Source organism: Giraffa tippelskirchi, chromosome 1 (genome assembly GCF_054371585.1).
Source record: "Giraffa tippelskirchi isolate mGirTip1 chromosome 1, T2T-mGirTip1v1.2.pri, whole genome shotgun sequence".
NCBI classification, from domain to species: Eukaryota; Metazoa; Chordata; class Mammalia; order Artiodactyla; family Giraffidae; genus Giraffa; species Giraffa tippelskirchi.
In genome coordinates this window covers 82,671,949-82,696,319 of record NC_137275.1, presented here as the reverse complement: position 1 = coordinate 82,696,319, position 24,371 = coordinate 82,671,949, and the positions used below count along the sequence as shown (strand labels likewise).

The following is a 24,371-nucleotide window of genomic DNA, read 5'->3' as shown; positions in this document are numbered from 1 at the left end:
AATTCAGCAAAGGAAGTTCTCTCCTCAGTTTGGAAACATAACTTTTAAAAATCTCATTAGAATGGATTTTGTTTGAGAACAGGAAACTAAAGGGTGGAAGACGACAAAGTTTAAGTTCCCAAGCAAGCAAATCTGGTGCAAGCAATCTGGTGCCATTAATGCTAGAGCTGTCAGAAACGTAGCTTGTAATAACAGGAACAGATAGCACTTTTTTCAGAGCCTAAACCTAAAGCTTCAACAGTAAGTGGGGAAATGACATTTACATTGAGATGCAAATTACAGCCAGTGACACTGTTCATTTATGTAAGATGAATTTATTTTGGTATTCAGAAATATAAATTGAAACCCTGTGTTTTCTTTTAAAGAGACTGCATAGAAAGTAATGCTTAAACTTGCCCCTGACATACCAGGAAAATGCAAAGGCCATTTCTCTGCCTAAATGTGAGTATTGATACAGTGCAAAAGTAATTCTGTTTTAGAAGATATCTAAATTAGTAAGATTATTTCTAAGTTCTCTTGGAAAGGCCATCACTTTTGAGGCAATGGAAAGTCTCTAAAACAGTAAAAACCTTCCATACAGAAATATGCAAACACTTCTCCCTTAGCTCCGAACATTAGGTAAACAAGTTCACAACTGTATACCCTAAGAGACAACTCATGTATTTCATAGGACTAAAAGATTGAAAGACATTTTGAAATGCTATTTAATTTTAATTTCTATCTCCTGGTACAAAGAGATTATGGGTTTATTTTTTCTATACAAATTCCTAGAGAATATGATTCTCTAATACCTGTGATACTATATTAAAGCAGTTTATCATTTGGAAACCTGGGAGATCAACCCTATACTAAATCCTTCCATTTTGTACCCTGACTTAAACCTTCCTTAGTGGAAACCCAAAACAATGATCAACTACCATATAGTGTATATTTAAATTTGCTCCTTCAATAACTCTCTGCATAATCCTATCACAGCATCAATCACAATGGAAAAAAGCTACATCTGTCTCTCTCACCTGCTGGACTGGTCACCCTTCGATGGCACTGTATCTTCCTAGTGTCTATCTTAGTATCTGGAACACAGTATGCATTCAGTAAAGGTTGAGTTATGTTTGTTATTTTCTTTTATGTATACTATTTTTTAATCTAAATACTTTCAAGCACTTTAGTTATTAAGAAGAGTTATTTCTTAAACTCTTTCTGGAATTCATCAACACAATTTATCAACAGCATCCCAATAAATGTTTTGCAGTTATGATAATAACACAAGCTATAGCTTTTTAGTTGCTTTGCTATTATTTTCAAGGCCCATCAAGTTGTCATGTTATACACTGATTATAGTATAATCTTCATGACTAATATGTAGTATGTATTTGAGATAATTTGAGTTGAAAATAAATGCTGCTTAGTACAAACCACTCTATTTGTTGATTCTACCTTAACATATTGCTATAATCCTCAGTTATGTTGGAAGAAAAATGATCAAGGCAAATTTAACAATAAATAGAAGGCAAATATCAGTAATAACAATAGCTAAAAAAGAGATAATGTCAAAGCTATTTCCAGAAGTCATCTTCTCATTGCTTTAGAGCTTGTGGCAGTTCTTTCTTGGGTTCCAGTTAACCAGACTCCTTCCATCACTTTCCCCACTTTGGCACCTATCAGGGGATGTTTAACAGGAGGATTTCTACATGCTGTTTCTCATGAATCCTCAAATTGTCAGGGAATGTTTAACAGGAGGATTCCTATGTGCTGTTTCTCATAAAACCTCTGTTCCTTATCAAGTGGAACGGCAAGCTGCTCCCAGGACAGAGGTCATGGAATGAGACAGGCTCTGGTCTCCTTCAGTAGACATTCTCCTTAGGCAAAACTAGTCAGTCTCTATCCTCTTTCTTGAGATATGGTTTGTCTCCTGACCTTGTGATTATTATTATTCCCTTGTTCCCTTGGCAACGGTTGCTGTACGTTTGGTTTTCTGATCTTTGTCATTGTCAAAAGAAATTTCTTGTAACACAGCATATATATACTCATAGAAAGATCATTAAAGTACCCTTCCTCCATCAGAGGCTTGGGTCCCTGTGTCTTTCTCTCTCTCTCTCTTTCCTTTTCTCTCTATCTTTCTCTCTTTCATTTTCTTATCATCGACTCCGGACCACCAGACCCCGGTCCATTAAAGGACCTCAACAGGCACCCTGAGTGACTTTGACAAATCTCACACCAGCCTTGCTGCAGCAAGGGTATTTCATAAACATCAAACTCTGATATAGTTCCACTATAATTAAGATTATTAGCTCATTCATTCAATTAATATTTTTAAAGCCTTTGTTATTTATCAGACATTTTTCTGAAAACTAAACAATTATTAAAAAGAAAAACTCTTTACTTTGGAGTTTATATCTAGTACAGACAGACACTTAATATATGTGAATACATACACAGTATATTAGATTGTGTTAAGTAACACAGGCTGAGGATATAAACAGGCTGAGGTGATCATACAAATCATTGTGCAAAATGAAAGATTTTTGGACATAAAAGGAAAGAGGGGTATTTATAATAACACAAGTAAATAGTCGTAAACTAGAACTGCCCCATGTAAACAGGACACATAGCCACTGTAGGTGACGAAGATTAGAAACGTGTTGGGGTACAAGAAAATGCCATAATTCCTATGATTTAGAAATTTGAAAATTAGGTAGCTAACTCACAGGCATTGAGCAGCGGTACTCTTTAGAGAACATTCTCCATAGTATCTCATCTCATCATCGTTGTTGTCATTGCTCAGTCGCTAAGTTATATCCGACTCTTTGCGACTCCATGGACTGCATCCTCCACTATCTCCCAGAGTTTGCTTAAATTCATATCCATTGAGTCAGTGATACTATCTAACCATTTCATCCTCTGCCGCTCCCTTCTCCTTTTGCCTTCAAGCTTTCCAAGCAGCAGGGTTTTTTCCCAAAGAATTTTCTCTTCCCATCAGGTGGCCAAAGCATTGGAGTTTCAGTATCAGTCCTTCCAATGAATATTTACAGTTGAATTTCTTTAGGGTTGATTAGTTTGATCTCCTTGCTGTCCAAGGGACTCTCAAGAGCCTTTTCCAGCTCCACAATTAAAAGCATCAATTCTTTGGCACTCAGCCTTCTTTATAGTCCAACTCACACATCCATACATGATTCCTGGAAAAACCACAGCTTTGACTATACAGACCTTTGTCAGCAAAGTGATGTCTCTGCTTTTTAATATGCTCTCTAGGTTTGTCATAGTTTTCTTTCCAAGGAGCAAGTGTCTTTTAATTAAATGGGTGCAGTTACCATTTGCAGTGATTTTGAAGCCCAAGAAAATGAAATCTGTTACTGCTTCCAATTTTTCCCCCTTCTGTTTGCCATGAAGTGATGGGAACTGATGCCATGATCTTAGCATTTTGAATGTTGTGTTTTAAGCCAGTCAGCTACGGCAATCCACTCCAATATTCTTGCCTGGAGAATCCCACAGACAGAGGAGTCTGGCGGGCTACAATCCATGGGGTTACAAAGAGTCAGACATGACTGAGTGACTAACACTAACTAACTAACAAACAGCTTTTTCACTTTCCTCTTTCATCACCATCAAGAGGCTCTTTAGTTTCTCTTCACTTTTTGCCATTAGAGCGGTATCATCTGCGCATCTGAGGTTGTTGATATTTCTCCTGGCAATTTTGATTCCAGCTTGTGATTCATCCAACCTGGCATTTCGCATGATATACATCAACATTAAATAAATAGGGTGACAATAAACAGCCTTGACATACTTCTTTCCCAATTTTGAACCAGTTAGTTGTTCCATGTCCAGTTCTAACTGTTGCTTCTTGACTTGCATACAGGTTTCTCAGGAGACAGGTAAGATGATTTGGCATTCCCATTCTTTAAGAATTTTCCACAGTTTTTTGTGATCCACACAAAGGCTTTAGTGTAGTCAATGAAGCTGAAGTAAATGTTTTTCTGGAATTCCCTTGCTTTATGATCCAGTGAATGTTGGCCATTGGATCTCTAGTTCTTCTTCCATTTCATCATTATCATAACATTATGAGATATGTGCTATTATTATTTCTATTTGATGGTTCAGGAAAGATACGCATTGTGATTTAAGAGTAGCATTTTCTTAAGAACCTTTTTTCATTACCTCCTAGCTCTACTGCCTGTTCTGGACTCCTTTACCCATTACCCTGAAATGCCCATGCCCACATTTTCTCTTTCAAGGAGGCCTCTGCATATGATTCAATAAGATACCATGCTTACCAAATATGGTGAGTTAAAATAAAAACACTGAATTATGATCATAATTACAGTGTTTGTGAAGCTGGGGGTATAATTGTTTTCATGGGTCCTTTTTGGTGATTAAAGTCCTTAGAGCCTCCGGTGTTTAACCACAAATCTATGTTTTCTTTCTCCTGATATACCTGTGTATTGAGTCTTGATGAATTTTCTCATATCATATGCATAGTTTTTTTTTCATTTTTATATATATTAAGAAAATAAGAAATAAAGTCAGTTTTTAGACAAACCTAGTTATAAAATCAAATCTGTGCCTTTTCTCTAGAGACACTTGTAAGCAGAAATGTACCTTAAAATGTTTCTTCTAAGTAGAAACTATTTTAGAAAGTTATTCCCTTAAATAAATGGTAAGAAATAATCATATGCTGTCCACATATGAGTCAGTGGATATCTGCGTTTTTACTATAATTAAATCAATAAAACATAAGCAAGCCAATAATAGACACTAGATTATTTATATTATATCAAAATAATAAATATTCTGAAAATATCCAGTGTTGTAAGAGTATTATCACATGAACACAGGCATATTTTCTGGTGGTAGAATAACTTGTTATACTCCACTTAGAAAGCAATTTGATAGCAGTTTCCAAAAAAAAAAGGTAGAGTTTATAAACTTAGTCTCAGCACCTAGACATAGGAAAATTATATTAAGAAAAATAAACAAATGATGTATAACTCTATTGACATAAATAAACAAAAGTTGGAAATAATCTAAATGTTCCAAAATGAATGGAGGTGAATTAATTCATTGAGTTATATCATCTCTATAGAATATTTTGTAGAAATTAAAAATCTCCTTTTGGGAAGTTTTATGCCATTGATGTAAGGTAATCTGATGTAGAAATATTAAACTAAAAGAAAGAAAATACAAAGTTTCATTTGTTATATAAATATATTTGTGTAAACCATGGATATTAGTAGGTATTGAAAGAAACCATGCAAGATAAAAATTAAAATGAAGTAGATGTATTAGAATTATGGGATTGTATATAATTTTAATGAGTTTTCATTATTATTAAAGATTGAACATTAATATAATTTTTTTAAATCACTGAGCATAAGTCTTATTCATATATTAGAATCTCTAGAGAGGCAATTTATAGTCCTTAGATTTTTAGAGGCCATTACCATTACCATTTAAATTAAATGGTACTCTTTTTGTATTATACTTGGATTGGTTTAAAGTCTTACTTATCAGTTAAGCATTCTAAACTTACACAGAGTGAATTGGAGAAAGGGAACAAAGTTGAGGAGAAAAATAGTCAGTGACCTTTGATGAAATCTGTAACAAGTGTAAACTCTGATAAAGTGTTTTAACAGAGACCTTTTTAAAGAAAAAGGCTATGATTTGACATCCAGTCCATTTGTGTATTTTGAGGGATGTCTGGAGAATTTGCTGGTGACCTGCAGAGAGATAGATCCATGATACTTAGAAACATAAATGTCTCTGAGAGTTCTTCATGGATAAAATTTGATGGTTATTTATGCCCACAGCTCGGTTTTAAATGAATCACTTTGAAGCTATGACAGGCTTTATATACATATCTCTTCAAGTTGAAGCTATACAAATAAATAAAGATATATTAAAATTGTTAACTATATATATGTTCGAAATTATGAGTTCTCTACAAAAGAAATATTTAAAAAGCAAGATTAAATAGAGTGTTGAGAATAAGAAGTTAAGAAAGCTTAAATGTCTTATCCTTGCATAGACTATACATTTGTCATTTAATATTTAGAAAAACAGCTCTTTGACTTGACATTTGAAAAATATTGTATGCATATGTTCATTTAAAAAGTTCTGTCTTAACAATGTTGTCTAGGAAATTGAGGAAGTACTGTTTGTCAATTTCCCATTCTGGAAGATTAGAATGTAGCAGACGTTAACCCAAGAATGGAAAGGTTACTGCAAAATACATGAATGTGGATGCTTTGAATATCATTTGGCTCAAAGTTCTGTTAAATTTAAACCAATGCTAAAAAAGCCCTTGTGATATAGCCATTAAGGTTTTTTTATTTCCCAAGTAAGACTAAACTTTGTTAGCTTCAGCAAAGGAAATAATGTAAAGCCTCAGGAAGATGAATAATGATTAAATGTCCCTCTGCTCCAAACAGTCTTTGCATTGGTCTTAAGGAGAAAGAAGAAAGAACAGATAAGTTCTGGTCTGAAGATGGTCTTATTCTTTTGGCCAAGGGCCAAGAGGGGCATTCTCTAGGGGACTTACTCATCCAAATAATCTTTTAAGGTGAGCTTGCTTTTCAAAACTCCCTGTTTACATTGAGAAACCTATGCATACTATTGGATCAAGTAACTTGGCCATGGTCAAACCTCTGTTTCAAAAATATTATCTATATTATATGACATCCATTATCAATCCCTTAACCAATTCTTTCTGTGTCCAGAGTTCAAGGTTGAAGAATGAAAGGTTGGGGGAGGAGAGCATAAAACTGGTTCCATTTCTATGTTTTCATTCTTTGTATGCAGCCTTTACTTCAATTAAGACAGCATTAAAATATCTCCCATGCCCAAATTATAAAAATAATAATCATTTGGTTGGCACTTCTACCACAATGATGATCAGCACAAGAGTAACGATGGGAAAGAACTCCACAGAAACCAGTTGGAATGGCGTCGTATGCCATGGGATGTATGTGCTGAGGGAATGACTTAAAAGTGTATGACTGTATTACTAGGAATTCTCTATAAAATGAACAGCAATATTTATGGATAATTTAAGCTAAACATCTAGTTAGCAAGCAAGACAAAAAGTTCAAGGTAAATCAATAATTTTGATGTAATGGGAGTAAGAACATTCCAATGCATTTAATTCAAGTATGTAAACTTTACTAATAAGAATATTCTTAGTCTTTTCTATTAGGTTTTTATTATGACATTGATTGTGAAACCATAATAAAACCTTGTTGAGACATTATAACCAAATAAAATGTGCTGACAAATGAGTTACCTAACACATAATGCATAGTCCATAAGGGCAACCACTTTTTAAAATCTTGGCAAGCACATTTAATCAATAAATAAGATAGCTGTGTGTTAGGCACAGCTAGCATCATATTCAATACGATCTGTAATTCTGAATTCATGTTATAAAAACATTCCTAATACCTCAAGGAACAGAGTGGATGCATGATACAGAGATAATAACTGATAGAGGAATTCACGATATTTGAGTAATAAAAACATGTTTGATGATGAAGAGCATAACTGAGTTAGTCTTTAATAAAGGATGAGAATCTGAAATAGTTAAAAAGGAGAAAGGAAAGGCATTAGAGGATAATATGTGCAAAGTCCAGGCTTCACAGACGGCGCTAGTGGTAAAGAACCCGTCTGTGTATGGTGTTAGAAAGTGTTCTAGTTTCATTCTTTTACAAGTGGTTGACCAGTTTTCCCAGCACCACTTGTTAAAGAGATTGTCTTTTCTCCATTGTATATTCTTGCCTCTTTTGTCAAAGATAAGGTGTCCATAGGTGCGTGGATTTATCTCTGGGCTTTCTATTTTGTTCCATTGATCTGTATTTCTGTCCTTGTGCCAGTACCATACTGTCTTGATGACTGTGGCTTTGTAGTAGAGCCTGAGGTCAGGCAGGTTGATTCCTCCAGCTCCATTCTTCTTTCTCAAGATTGCTTTGGCTATTCGAGGTTTTTTGTATTTCCATACAAAATGTGAAAACATTTGTTCTAGTTGTCTGAAGAATACCGCTGGTAGCTTGATAGGGATTGCTTGAATGATTGCATTGATTCTTCCGATCCATGAATACGGTATATTTCTCCATCTATTTGTGTCCTTTTGATTTCTTTCACCAGTGTTTTATGGTTTTCTATATATGCTATGCTATGTTAAGTCACTTCAGTTGTGTCCGACTCTTGTGCGACCCCACAGACGGCAGCCCACCAGGCTCTGCTGTCCCTGGGATTCTCCAGGCAAGAATACTGGAGTGGGTTGCCATTTCCTTCTCCAATGCATTAAAGTGAAAAGTGAAAGTGAAGTCACTCAGTCGTGTCCGAATCTCAGCAACCCCATGGACTGCAGCTTACCATGCTCCACTGTCCACAGGATTTTCCAGGCAAGAGTACTGGAGTAGGATGCCATTGCCTTCTCTGAGTTTTCTATATATAGGTCTTTTGTTTCTTTAGGTAGATATATTCCTAAGTATTTTATTCTTTTCGTTGCGATGGTGAATGGAATTGTTTCCTTAATTTCTCTTTCTGTTTTCTCGTTGTTAGTGTATAGGAATGCAAGGGGTTTCTGTGTGTTAATTTTATATCCTGCAACTTTACTATATTCATTGATTAGCTCTAGTAATTTTCTGCTGGAGTCTTTAGGGTTTTCTATGTAGAGGATCATGCCATCTGCAAACAGTGAGAGTTTTACTTCTTCTTTTCCAATCTGGATTCCTTTTATTTCTTTTTCTGCTCTGATTGCTGTGGCCAAAACTTCCAAAACTATGTTGAATAGTAGTGGTGAGAGTGGTCACCCTTGTCTTGTTCCTGACTTTAGGGGAAATGCTTTCAGTTTTTCACCATTGAGGATAATGTTTGCTGTGGGTTTGTCATATATAGCTTTTCTATAGCTTCTTCTCCAAAGAAGACATACAGATGGCTAACAAATACATGAAAAGATGCTAAACATCACTTATTACCAGTTCAGTTCAGTTGAGTCGCTCAGTCGTGTCTGATTCTACGCGACCCCATGAATCGCAGCACGCCAGGCCTCCCTGTCTCTCACTACCTCCCCGAGTCCACCCAAACTCATGTCCATCAAGTTGGTGATGCCATCCAACCATCTCATCCTTTGTCGTCCCCTTCTTCTTCTGCCCCCAACCCTTCCCAGCATTAGGGTCTTTTCCAGTGAGTCAACTCTTCACATGAGGTGGCCAAAGTATTGGAGTTTCAGCTTCAACATCAGTCCTTCCAATGAACACCCAGGACTGATCTCCTTTAGGATGGACTGGTTGGATCTCCTTGCAGTCCAAGGGACTCTCAAGAGTCTTCTCCAACACCACAGTTCAAAAGCATCAATTCTTCAGTGCTCAGCTTTCTTCCCCATCCAACTCTCACATCTATACATGACCACTGGAAAAACCATAACCTTGACAAGACAGACCTTTGTTGGCAAAGTAACGTCTCTAGTTTTAAATATGCTATCTAGCTTGGTCATAACCTTCCTTCCAAGGAGTAAGCGTCTTTTAATTTAATAGCTGCAATCACCATCAGCAGTGATTTTTGAGCCCCCCAAAATAAAGTCTGACACTGTTTCCACTGTTTCCCCATCCACTTCCCATGAAATGATGTGACCAGATGCCATGATCTTAGTTTTCTGAATGTTGAGTTTTAAGCCAACTTTTTCACTCTCCTCTTTCACTTTCATCAAGAGGCTCTTTAGTTCTTCTTCACTTTCTGCCATGAGGGTGGTGTCATCTGCATATCTGAGGTTATTGATATTTCTCCCGACAATCTTGATTCCAGCTTGTGTTTTTTCTAGCCCAGCGTTTCTCATGATGTACTCTGCATATAAGTTAAATAAGCAGGGTGACAATATACACCCTTGACGTATTCCTTTTCCTATTTGGAGCCAGTCTGTTCTCCCATGTCCAGTTCTAACTGTTGCTTCCTGACCTGCATACAGGTTTCTCAAGAGACAGGTCAGATGGTCTGGTATTCCCTTCTCTTTTAGAATTTTCCACAGTTTATTGTGATCCACACAGTCAAAGGCCTTGGCATAGTCATTAAAGCAGAAATAGATGTTTTTCTGAAACTCCCTTGCTTTTTCTATGATCCAGTGGATGTTGGCAATTTGATCTCTGGTTCCCCCGCTTTTTCTAAAACCAGCCTGAACATCTGGTAGTTCATGGTTCACATATTGCTGAAGCCTGGCTTGGAGAATTTTGAGCATTACTTTACTAGCAGTGAGATGAGTGCAATTGTGTGGTAGTTGGAACATTCTTTGTCATTGCCTTTCTTTGGGATTGGAATGGAAACTGACCTTTTCCAGTCCTGTGGCCATTGCTGAGTTTTCCAGATTTGCTGGCATATCGAGTGCAACACTTTCAGAGCATCATCTTTCAGGATTTGCAATAGCTCAACTGGAATTCCATCACCTCCACTAGCTTTGTTCATAGTGATGTTTTCTAAGGCCCACTTGACTTCACATTCCAGGATGTCTGGCTCTAGGTGGTGTGAGTGATCACACCATCGTGATTATCTGGGTCGTGAAGATCTCTTATGTACAGTTCTTCTGTGTATTCTTGCCAACTCTTCTTAATATCTTCTGCTTCTGTTATGTCCATACCATTTCTGTCCTTTATCGAGCCCATCTTTGCATGAAGTGTTCCCTTGGTATCTCTAATTTTCTTGAAGAGATCTCTAGTCTTTCCCATTCTGTTGTTTTCCTCTATTTCTTTGCATGATCGCTGAGGAAGGCTTTCTTATCTCTCCTTGCTATTCTTTGGAACTCTGCATTCAGATGGGAGTATCTTTCCTTTTCTCCTTTGCTTTTCACTTCTCTTCTTTTCCCAGCTATTTGTAAGGCCTCCTCAGACAGCCATTTTGCTTTTTTGCATTTCTTTTCCATGGGAATGGTCTTGATCCTGTTTCCTGTACAATGTCATGAACCTCTGTTATAGTTCATCAGACACTCTGTCTATCAGATCTAGTCCCTTAAATCTATTTGTCACTTCCACTGTATAATCATAAGGGATTTGATTAAGGTCATACCTGAATGGTCAATTGGTTTTCCCTACTTTCTTCAATTTAAGTCTGAATTTGGCAAAAAGGAGTTCATGATCGAGCCACAGTCTGCTCTCGGTCTTGTTTTTGCTGACTATATATAGCTTCTCCATCTTTGGCTGCAAAGAATATAATCAATCTGATTTCAGTGTTGACCATCTGGTGATGTCCATGTATAGAGTCTTCTCTTGCGTTGTTGGAAGAGGGTGTTTGCTATGACCAGTGAGTTCTCTTGGGAAAACTCTATTAGCCTTTGCCCTGCTTCATTCTGTACTCCAAGGTCAAATTTTCCTGTTACGCCAGGTGTTTCCTGACTTCCTACCTTTGCATTCCATTCCCCTATAATGAAAAGGACATCTTTTTTGGGTGTTAGTTCTAAAAGGTCTTGTAGGTCTTCATAGAACCGTTGAAGTTCAGCTTCTTCAGCATTACTGGTTGGGGCATAGACTTGGATTACCGTGATATTGAATGGTTTGCCTTGGAAATGAACAGAGATCATTCTGTCGTTTTTGAGTTTGCATCCAAGTACTGCATTTCTGACTCTTTTGTTGACCATGATGGCTACTCCATTTCTTCTAAGGGATTCCTTCCCACAATAGTAGATATAATGGTCATCTGAGTTAAATTCACCCATTCCAGTCCATCTTAGTTCACTGATTCCTAGAATGTCAACGGTCACTCTTGCCATCTCCTATTTGACCACTTCCAATTTGCTTTGATTCATGGACCTAACATTCCAGGTTCCTATGCAATATTGCTCTTTACAGCATCGGACTTTGCTTCTATCACCAGTCACATCCACAGCTGGGTATTAGAGAAATGCAGATTAAAACCACAATGAGATACCATTTCACACCAGTCAGAATGGCTGCTATCCAAAAGTCTACAAGCAATAAATGCTGGAGAGGGTGTGGAGAAAAGGGAACCCTCTTACACTGTTGGTGGGGATGTAAACTAGTACAGCCACTATGGAGAACAGTGTGGAGATTCCTCAAAAAACGGAATAGAACTTCCATATGACCCAGCAATCCCACTGCTGGGCATACACACTGAGGAAACCAGAATTGAAAGAGACACATGTACCCCAATGTTCATCGCAGCACTGTTTATAATAGCCAGGACATGGAAGCAGCCTAGATGCCCATCAGCAGATGAATGGATAAGGAAGCTGTGGTACATATACACAATGGAATATTACTCAGCCATTAAAAAGAATACATTTGAGTCAGTTCTAATGAGGTGGATGAAACTGGGGCCTATTATACAGAGTGAAGTAAGCCAGAAAGAAAAACACCAATACAGTATACTAACACATACATATGGTATTTAGCTAATCGGTAAAGATAACCCTGTATACGAGACATCAAAAGAGACACAGAAAAATAGAACAGTATTATGGACTCTGTGGGAGAGGGCGAGGGTGGGATGATATGGGAGAATGGTACTGAAGCATGTAAATTATCATATGTGAAACGACTCATCAGTTCAGTTTCAATGCATGATACAGGGTGCTCGGGACTGGTGCACTGGGATGACCTGGAGGGATGGGATGGGGAGGGAGGTGGGAGGGGGGTTCTGGAAGAGGAAAACATGCACACCAATGGTGGATTCATGTCAGTGTATGGCAAAAAAATACAATATTGTAAATTTAAAAAATTGATAAATAAACTAATTTAAAAGAAAAAAAATAAAAGAACCCGTCTGCCAGTGCAGGAGAGATAAGAGACGTGGGTTCTATCCCCGGGTTGGGAAGATCCCCTGGAGGAGGGCATGGCAACCCACTCCAGTATTCTCACCTGGAAAATCCCATGGACAGAGGAGCCTGGCGGGCTATGGTCCACAGGGCTTCAAAGAGTCAGACGTGACAGAAGTGACTTAACACACACATGCACACATGCACAAAAACCCCAGATGGTTGACAGATTGGGAGGAGATTGTTATAGTTAAAACAAAGGCTAGTGATTAACTTTAGAATGTGTAAAGAACCCAGGTGGATGAAAAAGACAAGAAGCCTAAAGGGATATTAATAGGCTCAAACCGGAAACTCAAAGTATAAAATATGCTCAATCTCATTACAAAGACAGATGTGAAATTAAAACAATAGAGACCATCTCCTTCACAAACATTATTTAAGCAACATGTATGGATCTAGCTCATACTAAGCAAGCCAGAAGGAGAAAGACAAATATAATATGATATTATTTATATATGGAATTTAATAAATGATACAAACAAACTCATTTATGAAACAGAAAGAGACTCACAGACATAGAAAACAAACCTATGGTTACCAAAGGGGAAAGGTGGTGGGGTGTGGATAAATTAACAGTTTGGGATTAACATATATATACTACTATATATAAAATAAATAATAAACAAGGACTGACTGTACAGCAGCACAGAGAAATCTACTCAATATTCTGTAATAATTTATATGGGAAAGAATCTGAAAAATAATAATATATGTACATGTATAACTGAATCACTTTGTTGTACACCTGAAACTAACATAACATTGTACAACTATACTCCAATATAAAATACATACAGTTTTTAAATATCAATCATAATACAGCAGTTTGCAACTCAGATTTAAAAGGTGAATGTTTTCTCAACAGGCAAGAATCCTCAGTATTAACATCTAATGTGCACATGGAAAGGCAGATTTGCCTGCGCCAAATTTTCTTACCACTATGTCAATCTGGTTTCCCTCAAGTTCACTGGAAAAGTTGGGCAGTTTCTTTTTTGCTCAGCTATGGCCCTGGGTCAGGAAAATCCACTCGAGAAGGGATAGGCTACGCACTCCAGTATTCTTGGACTTCCCTGTTGGCTCAGCTGGTAAACAATCTGCCTGCAATGCAGGAGACCTGGGTTTGATCCCTGGGTTGGGGAAGATCCCCTGGAGAAGGGAAAGGCTACCCACTCCAGTATTCTGGCCTGGAGAATTCCATGGACTGTATAGTACATGGGGTCGCAAATAGTCGGACATGACTGAGCGACTTTCACTTTCACTTTGGCCTTGTTACTCCCAGTATCTTCCAACCCTCAGCCATTGACTCCTAAACAGTGTCCTCTGAACTTTGTCCATTTTCTCCATTTTCTCAGGTCTATATTTCAGGGGAAAAAAACCCCAAAAAACTCAAGGCCCTCAATCAGCCCTCTAAACCTGCTGATTTAAGCAATGTTGTACAAAGTATATGTTAAAAAATGCAAGATAACATTAAACAAAATTTTATTACTTCTGAATAGTGCTTAACAGTATGCCTAGAAAACACAGAAACTATTTGACCGTCCTTTTTTGGGGACCCAGGTATTAAGAGACAAGTACTCCCCAGTTTATTGTCCCTTTCATCTCCAATCTCTGCAAATCGCTTTCTTATTTTTCTTTCATCACAGAATCCTTCTTATTTATCCTTCCTAATATATGTATCTACTTCTGTTTGCTATGTATCTCTGGGATATTAATGAAAGGCTATCAGCGTTCCCCAACATGCATCCCGTTCTCTGACTCTTGTTTTCCAAGACTGTTTTCTTTAAAATCAAAGATAATAGTGTCAGAGCATTTTAAATCTAACTGCCTCCGAATCTATAAGCTACCTGAGCATATCATGCTTCCTACTGCACATTCTTCCTCCAGATCCTATGCTACTCAAATCCATCCCTAGAGCATTTCCTAGGCCAAGCCTCTCTCCCTTTTAAGTCCCATCCTTGGTTCTTAGCCTAAAATTTCATCCTCTACCTACCCAATATAATTACCCCATTCTTCAGACTCTGGCTCAAAGTTTCACTCTGGCTCTGTGGTACAAGTCAGCCCTTTGTTCTTCCCTCAAAACATACAACCTTTTGGGGAGTTGTGAAAACATTGGTTTAATAGTTTGAGGAAGGACATTAATGGGGAAACAAACATAGAGGAGACTACAGACTATAATGTTTTATTCTGTGTGAGAATTGCAGATGAATCTTTTTTTCTTCAACTGATATGAACTATGAGTTGTTCTTATCACATGAACCATCAGAACTCTCAGCACTGCCTGAGCAGCTTCTCATCAAGTCATTATGAAAAAGGAGTTACAGTGTATGAACTCAAACTCACAAAAAGGCATTTTGATTATTGATTTTCACATCAGTTGCTTACAATTTTATACCCAATTACTATACTGTAGAATAATGATCATGTAGACCATTAAATGTTTCATTAACATTTTATGATTTTATTTGATTACTATAGGAAACTCTGCTCATGTGTGTTCTATATTCACAGTTTCTTAAATGTGCAACATGGTTATTTGCTCATAGAGCTTTATCCCCCCTAGTCTACATATAAGGGCATTTTAAAATGTACAGCCTTTAAAAGATTCCTTTTTTTTTTGGCCTATGTTAGAACATAGAGATGGAACCATGAGACAAAGTTGTGAGAGATTTCATATAAAAATAATGCAATAAGAACCAACTTTTTGAAAAAAATAAATACTTTGGATGTTGTGACAAATGAATTGAGTCTTTCAACATCCCAGCTCCAGGACTTTCTGGCATGTAGCATGAGTACAAGTGTCCTCCTTATGGGTTACACAGTTCAATTAAATTGAGTGTGTGTTAACTGATAGCATACATTTATAATAGTGACAACAACTAGAAGCATGTCCTTATAAAAGATCTGAAGGAAACCAGGCTTGAGAACCTTATAATATCTTACTCATGCCCTTTAATGAATCTAAAAGAACTCTATTTTATAGCTAAAACATTTCATATATTTGAAGAAATTCTGATTTCATGCACTTGATTTATGATAAATTCAAATTCAGGATTCAAAATCTCATCTTTATCTTTAGTACAACTCTAAACATTGATCAATGGAGATCATTTTAAGAGAATGACTGAAATTGAGACTAAATGATTTGCATTGTTTAACAATTAAATAGAGATTGTATTTGAATCTGGACTGCCCAGATGATGCTAGTTGTAAAGAATCTGCTTGCTGATGCAGGAGACATAGGAGACTCAGGTTCAATCCCTGGTTCAGGAAGAACCCCTGGAAGAGGGCACAGCAACCCACTCCAGTATTCTTGCCTGCAGAATCTCCATGGACAGAGGAGCCTGGATACAGTCTATAGGGTTGCAAATGAGTCATCCACAATTGAAGCTACTTAGCATGCACACATGTACTTGAACCATCAGTTTATACAATCTAGTTCTTGCTTAACCTCTGAATTTCTTTAATGGACTTCAACAACATGAATCTATAACTCTCTGCTCATGCTAGTTTTTCTATATTTTCTTTATTTCTCAGTTATTCTATTATTCTGTTTTTCTAGCTTGTTGATGTCCTTAGTTTCTCCACAGTAGTTGTAATATTTTTTCTAATAGTTTCCTGTGACCTTTCACTTTATTTATGCAATCACATTTGTCTTACATGAGAAATTAGTCTCAATACTCACTGCAGTTTGAGATGTTTTCCCCAAATTTTTGGCTTGGCTAGTAGTAGTAATAAAAGGAAGAACTATTTAATTTATTGCAATCCAAAGTCATCTTTCCTTTCTTTACCATTGTCACATACATTATAATGAGGCAAATTTTACTTATTTCAAGGGTATGAGAATAGTTTGCAAATAATTCAGACAGCATTTGAAATTTTTGTCAGGTTTGTCATTGCTAAAGAAAATATGAAAATAGACTGAATGATCCAAGATTAGGAAATATCATCGCAAGAAGATTGAAATATCATCAATACAAGAAGTACATGTGTGCATGCTACAAAAACAGACTCTCTTGAGAGAACTTAGATGCTTAGCATTAATACAGAAAAACAAAGAAGCTTCATGGCTGTGATGGTTAATTTTATGTGTCCACTTAGTGAGATCATGGTGACCAGTTGTTTGGTCAAAACACTAACCTAGATTTTTCTGTAAAGGTACTTTCTAAGATGTAAATAACATTTATAATCAGTTGACTTTAAGTAAAGCTGATTACCCTCCATCATGTAGGTGAGCCTCATCCACTAAATGAAATGCTTAAGAGAAAAAACTGAGGTTTCCTGCAGAAGAAATAATCTTGCCTCCAGCTGCCAAAATAAAAATTCTTCCTAAGTTCCCAGCCTTTGGACTTCAGACTGTAACATCAAATATTGCTGGAATTACCAACCAACGAGTTTGCCCTTAGGAATTTTCAGTCGTCACTTACCAGCCCTAACAATGGCATGAGCCAATTCTTTCAAATCAATCCCTTCTCTTTCTCTTTCTGTTTCTCCCTTTCTCCATCCCCTTTCTTATCAGTTTTCTTTACAACTCTGACTAATACAATGGCCACTAGAGAACCTTCCAATTTTAGCATAAAAAACAAACAGGAGTTACTCGATCATAATTTAGTCACATACTCAAGATGTATGATGCTTTCCTTCCTTATGGGGTCATCCCTCACTGTGATCAAATCATTTTCTTGACAGAGGGCTCAAACAGAACTATCATTAGCAAAGGTTCATTAATACAGGTAGTTGTTATTTTATTATGACAGTTGATATATTAATAGAGATCTTGTGATATTTTTTCAACCTATTATCTATTTTATTTTTCTGAAAACTTCCCTCCCATCCCATAATATTAGACAATCTTCTGTCATGTTTGCATTATGTGAAACCTACCTCTGGTGGTTGCTGATTGGGCCAGAGATGGGCACTCAATTCAGACACATTCACCATGTCTTTCTCCCTTAATGATCAGTAGATTGTTTTCAAAGTCAATAGCCTCTGTAAGTCTTCTTGGAAATGGAGAGAAAACTGGTTTCAGAAAAAAAGGAGATAAGAATAAATCAAAATGTAATAAAGAGCAGAGACAGCAACTTCAAGACCCACAACAGTGGGAGAAAGTAAAATCCTAAAAGATTAGTCATTTTAATTGCAATTAATAATTACATTTAGTAAAAATATAATCAGTAAAAACCAGGTTCAGTTCTTGAGATCTAGATACATGTCTTTCTTCAGATTCCATGAAATATCTTATTCTGAAGTCCTTCCCCTTTTTAATTCTCCTGATTTTTTTTCCTTTTTCTTCAAGAAAATTTGAATGGCTTAATCACAAGAGCTCTGATTAAGATAGATAACCAATTTCCTTTTGATAAAATTAACTGATTTTATCATTTGCTTCACCATACTTTCATTTTTAAGCATTTTGAAAAGATAAAGTCAATACCTTCCTTTTAATTCACTGTCAGTTAATGAAACACATAATTGTTCCTAATAACACTGAATATGTTATCTAGAACAAAAACTCAGATGACACCATAATGCAGGTTTTGATTTTTACTGACTGTTTCATTTAAAATATCAAGAACAAGGGTTTACAAATCAAGTGTTGACAAGTCTGGAATTGATTATATTGTGAAATAATTGCAAATAGTCCAAAACACAGTAACTGGAGAAATGATTCAATATACTTAGTATATAAAATTTATCAAATAAAAAGTGATTAGAACTTAAATATGATGGCATCTGAGGTAAGAGTTCAACTGGGGCATATCCATAAACATTTCTTGTCTGATCTTCTGGATCTCATCCAATGTTATTCAGTCCAAAAAGGACCTTTAAAATGGGTAATGCCAGAGTGTAGTAGGAGCAGACTGAGTAAACACACAGTTCCAGCATGGCAATCTGGGAGACTCAAGTTTGTGAGAAAGTCAATACCCTTAGCAACCATCCACCTTACCCACTGTTTTAGTTTAATAAAGAAATTGTAGGTATAGTCCATCTGACAGTGACCTGGGCTTCTTCAAAGTAGAGGTTCAAATCAAGAATACTGTAATCTCTTTCATCCTTGATATATGATTTTCTTTTATAACAGAAGTTCAGCAAAGAAAACAAAATCTTGACTCTTTCCCAGAAAACATGTTCCATCTCAGGAGTGGTAGTAATAAAGTATTTGTGAACATGTTATATAGAAGATAATGTTTAAGAAGAGCAAAAATAATAACTATATATTTTACTATTCCAGAGAAGAAGTGACATAATGACACTAACTTATGCAAAAATTTAAGGGTGAATACATTCAGGTAATGGATCTGTCATTTCAGATTTGTGTGACAAAATTTTCAATGAGCCAGTCAGATCTGAATGTTTCTAAATAACAATTATACACTGATGTCAGACATATTTAGGTGATTAATATATCAAAACCTCTTTAAAACAATTCATAAATAATTCACTTCATAGGCTGAATCTATGAGGTGGAAATATAGGTGTATTTACCATACAGAAAAAAAAGTTTTCTAAAGATGCTACTGAATGTATGACCTTTGCTGCTTGCTTATTTTAAAAACCTTCATGCTTTATATGGTGCATATCACATAAATTTAAATGAAGATGCTCATGTAACACAATTCTACTGAATAACAAGGTGTCCTTTATTGACATGGCTTTTATTATGTTTCTTTGTACTGAGGCAATTACAGCATCAAGTATTTCCTATGCAACTCACAGGAATATTATATTATTTGGGCCTAATGTAATAAATCTTAAGTGAAGCAAGTCAGTCTAAAAATCTTGGTCCAATGACACTGCTCTGTGGTTGAATGAAGAGCAATGCTGAGTACAATACGGCATTTACCGTGCAGACTTGTTCTATGCATGAGCTCTCATTCTCATGTGCCTACAGCTTGTCTCAGGGAAGTCTTCAATTAAAAAGGAAAAGAACTTAGCAGTTCACATAAAACTTCCTGTGGGAAGCAAAGGAACTAGAACAAATTGGCACAGCATACTGATAATCAGTTGCTAAGTCATGTCCAATTCCTTGAGACCTCATGGACTACAGTATGCCAGGTTTCCGTGTCCTTCACTATCTCCCAGGGTTTGCTCAAACTCATGTACATTGAGCTGGTGATGCCATCCAATCATTTCATCTCCTGTTGACCCCATCTCTTCCTGCCCTCAGTCATTCCCAGGATGAGGGTCTTTTCCAATGAATTGACTCTTTGCATCACATGGCCAAACTATTGGAATTTCAGTATCAGTCCTTCCAATAAATATTCAGAGTTAATTTCCTTTAGGATTGACTGGTTTGATCTCCTTGCTGTCCAAGGGACTCTCAAGAGTCTTCTCCAGAACCACAGTTCAAAAGCATTAATTCTTCAGTTCTCAGTCTTCTTCATAGTCCAATTCTTACATCAATACATAACTACTGTAAAAACCTCAGCTTTGATTAAATGGACCTTTGTTAGTAAAGTGAGATCTCTGGTTTTTAATACACTGTCTAGTTTCATCATATCTTTTCTTCTAAGGACAAGAGTATTTTAATTTCATGCCTACAGTCACCATCTGTGGATATTTTGGAGCCCAAGAAAATAAAATCCATCCATGTTTCCACTTTCTCCCCTTCTGTTTGCCATGAAGTGATGAAACAGGATGCCAAGATCTTTGTACGTTGAATGTTGAGCTTTAAGTCAGTTTTGCACTCTCCTTTTTCAACTTCATCAAGAGGCTCTTTAGCTGTTCTTCACTTTCTGTCATTAGAGTGGTACTACCATCTGCATATTTGAGGTTATTGATATCTCTCCCAGTAATCTTGATTCCAGCTTGGGATTCATCCAGCCCAGCATTTCACATGATGTACTCTGCATATAAATTAAATAAGCAGAGTGATGTACTCCTTGATGTACTCCTTTCCCAATTTTGAATCAGTTCATTGTTCCATGTCTTCTTCTAACTGCTGCTTCTTGACCTGCATACAGGTTTCTCAGGAGGCAGGTAAGGTGGCCTGGTATTCTCATTCCTTTAAGAATTTTCCACAATTTGTTGTAATACACACATTCAAAGGCTTTTGCGTAGTCAATGAAGCAGATGTTTTTTCTGGAATTCCTCTTGCTTTATCTATGACCCAATGCATGTTGGCAACTTGATCCCTGGTTCCTCTGCCTTTTCTAAATTGAGCTTGAACACCTGGAAGTTCTCAGTTCACATACTGCTGAAGCCTATCTTTAAGAATTTTAATCATAACCTTGCTAGAATGTGAAATGAGTGCAATGGTACGGTAGTTTGAAGATTCTTTGACATTGCCTTTCTTTGGGAATGGAATGAAAAGTGACCTTTTCCAGTCCTGTGGCCATTACTGAGTTTTCCAAATTTGGTGACCTATTGAGTGCAACTTTCCAGGTGGCACTAGTGATAAAGAACCTGCCTGCCAATGTAGGAGACCCGGGTTTGAACTCTGGGTCAGGAAGATCCTCTGGAGTAGGAAATGACAACTCACTCCAGTATTCTTGCCTGGGGGAATATCATGGACAGAAGAGCCTGGCAGGCTAAGGTACATAAGGTCCAAAAGAATCAGACATGACTGAAGTGACTTAGCCATGCAGTGAGTGCAGCACTTTACATCGTCATCTTTTAGGATTTTAAATAACTCAGCTGGAATTCCATCACCTCCACTAGCTTTCTTCTTAGTGATGCTTACTAAGGCCCACTTGACTTCATACTCCAGGATGTCTGGCTCTAGGTAAGTGACCACACTGTCATGGTTATCTTGGTCACTAAGGCATTTTTTGTATAGTTCTTCTGTGTGTTCTTGCACATCTTTTTATCTCTTCTGCTTCTGTTCGGTCCTTGCCACTTTTGTCCTTTATTGTTCCCATCTTTGCATGAAATGTTCCCTTGGTATCTCTAGTTTTCTTGAAGAGATCTCTAGTCTTTCCCATTCTATTGTTTTCTTCTTTTTCTTTATATTGTTCACTTAAGAAGGATTTCTTATCTCTCTCCTTGCTATTCTCTGAAACTGTTTTCGGTTGGGTATATGCTTCCCTTTCTCCTTTGCCTTTTGCTTCTCTTCTTTTCTCAATTCTTTATAAGGTCTTCTCAGACAACCAATTTACCTTCTTGCATTTCTTTTTCTTTGGGATGGTTTTGGTCACTGCCTCCTGTACAATGTTATAAACCTCCACCCATAATAGTTATTCAGGCACTTTGTCTACTAGATTGAATCTCCTGAATCTATTTGTCATTTGCATTGTATAATCACAAGGGATTTTACTTAGGTCATACCTGAATGGTATAGTGGTTTTCCCTGATTTCTTCAATTTAAACCTGAATTTTGCAATAAGGAGTTCATGATCTGAGCCACAGTCAGCCCAGGTCTTGTTTCTGCTAACCATATAGAGCTTCTCCATCTTTAACTACAAAGAATATAATCAATCTGATTTTGGTGTTAACCATCGGGTGATGTCCAAGTGTAGAGTTGTCTCTTGTGTTCTTGGAACAGGGTGTTTTCTATGAACAGTGTATTCTCTTGGCAAAACTCTGTTAGCCTTTGCCCTGCTTCATTTTGTACTCCGAGGCTACACTTGCCTCTTATTACAGGTATCTCTTGACTTCCTACTTTACATTCCTCCCCTGTGATGAAAAGGACATCTCTTTTTTGGTGTTAAACCAGACCATCTTACCTGCCTCCTGATAAATCTTTATGCAGGTCAGGAAGCAACAGTTAGAACCAGACATGTTACAACAGACTGGTTCCAAATTGGGAAAGGAGTACGTCAGGGCTATATATTGTCACCCTGCTTATTTAACTTATACACAGAGTACATCATGCAAAATGTCAGACTGGATGAAGCATAAGCTGGAATCAAGATTGCCAGGAGAATATCAATAACCTCAGATATGCAGAATACACCACCCTTATGGCATAAAGCAAAGAGGAACTAAAGAGCCTGTTGATGAAAGTGAAAGAGGAGAATGAAAAGGTTGGCTTAAAACTCAGCATTCAAAAAACGAAGATCACAGCATCCAGTCCAATCACTTCATAGCAAATAGATGGGGAAACAATGGAAACAGTGACAGACTTCATTTTCTTGGGCTCCAAAATCACTGCAGATGGTGACTGCAGCCATGAAAGTAAAAGACACTTGCTCCTTGGAAGAAAACCTATGACAAACCTAGACAGCATATTAAAAAGCAGAGACATTACTTTATCAACAAAGGTCCATACAGTCAAAGCTACGGTTTTTCCAGTAGTCATGTATGGATGTGAGAGTTGGACCATAAAGAAAGCTGATCACCAAAGAATTGATGCTTTTGAAGTGTGGTGTTGGAGAAGACTCTTCCAAGTCCCTTGGACTGCAAAGAGATCAAACCAGTCAATCCTCAAGGAAACCAGTCCCGAATATTCATTGGAAGTACTAATGCTGAAGCTGAAGCTCCAATACTTTGTCAACCCGATGTGAAGAACTGACTCCTTAGAAAACACCCTGATGCTGGGAAAGATTGAAGGTAGGAAGAGAAGGAGATGACAGAGGATGAGATGGTTGGATGGCATCACCAACTTGATGGACATGAATTTGAGCAAGCTCTGGGAGTTGGTGGTGGACATGGTAGCCTGGTGTGCTGCAGGCCATGGGGTCACAAATAGTTGGACATGGCTGAGTGACTGAACTGAACTGAACTAGAAGGTCCTGTAGGTCTTCATAGAACTGCTCACATTCAGTTTCTTCAGCATTAATGTTTGGAGCATAGACTTGGATTACTGTGATGTTGAATGGTTTGGCTTGGAAATAAACTGAGAACATTCTGTTATTTTTGAAATTGTGTCCAAGAACTGCATTTCAGACTCTTGATGAATATGAGGGTTACTCCATTTCTTCTAAGGAATTGCTCACAGTAGTAGATATAATGGTCATCTGAATTAAACTTGTCCATTCCCATTCATCTTAGTTCACTGATTCCTGAAATGCTGATGTTCACTCTTGCCATCTCCTGCTTGACTACGTCCAATTTACCTTGATTCAGGGACCTCACATTCCAAGTTCCTATGGAATATTGTTCTTCACAGCATCAGACTTTATTTTCACCACCAGTTACATCCATAATTGAGTGTTTTTTCCACTCTTTCTCAGTCTCTTCATTCTTCCTGAAGATATTTCTCTGTAATTCCCCAGCAGCATACTGGACACCCAAAACCGGGGTGCCCATCTTGTGGTGTCATATCTTTTTCCCTTTTCATATTGTTCATGGGTCAAGGCTAGAATACTTAAGTGGTTTGTCATTCCCTTCTTCAGTGGACCACATTTTGTCAGAAGTCTCCAACATGACCCATGTCTTGGGTGGCCCTGCAAAGCATAGCTCATAGTTTCACTGAGTTACACAAAGCCTGTGATCCATGTGATTATTTTGGTTGGCTTTTCGTGATTGTGCACAACATAGGATAAATGAATTATCTTCAATGCTGCAGTATATTTTTGTTGTCTCAAGAAGATATATCATAGGTGGTACTTGTGACAACAGTTATGGTGGCATTAGGGTCAGATAATTTGGCTTAAGAGTACATAGTAGCAATCAGGATTGCAGT

General features: G+C 37.2%; 1 protein-coding gene across 49 annotated transcripts in view; it reads right to left on the bottom strand.

Moving 5' to 3' along the window:
* LOC145547098 (uncharacterized) overlaps positions 1-24,371 on the bottom strand; it is a 745,699-nt gene that overhangs the window by 639,529 nt on the left and 81,799 nt on the right. For 46 of the 49 annotated variants that reach the window (XR_014083532.1, XR_014083596.1, XR_014083562.1 and 43 more), the window contains one exon: positions 17,693-17,827. The gene's annotated coding sequence lies outside the window, so the exon portion shown is untranslated. Of the gene's footprint in view, positions 1-1,016; positions 1,074-11,072; positions 11,863-17,692; positions 17,828-24,371 lie in introns of those variants that run through there. The other 3 variants (XR_014083552.1, XR_014083611.1, XR_014083609.1) reach the window with 2 other exon arrangements.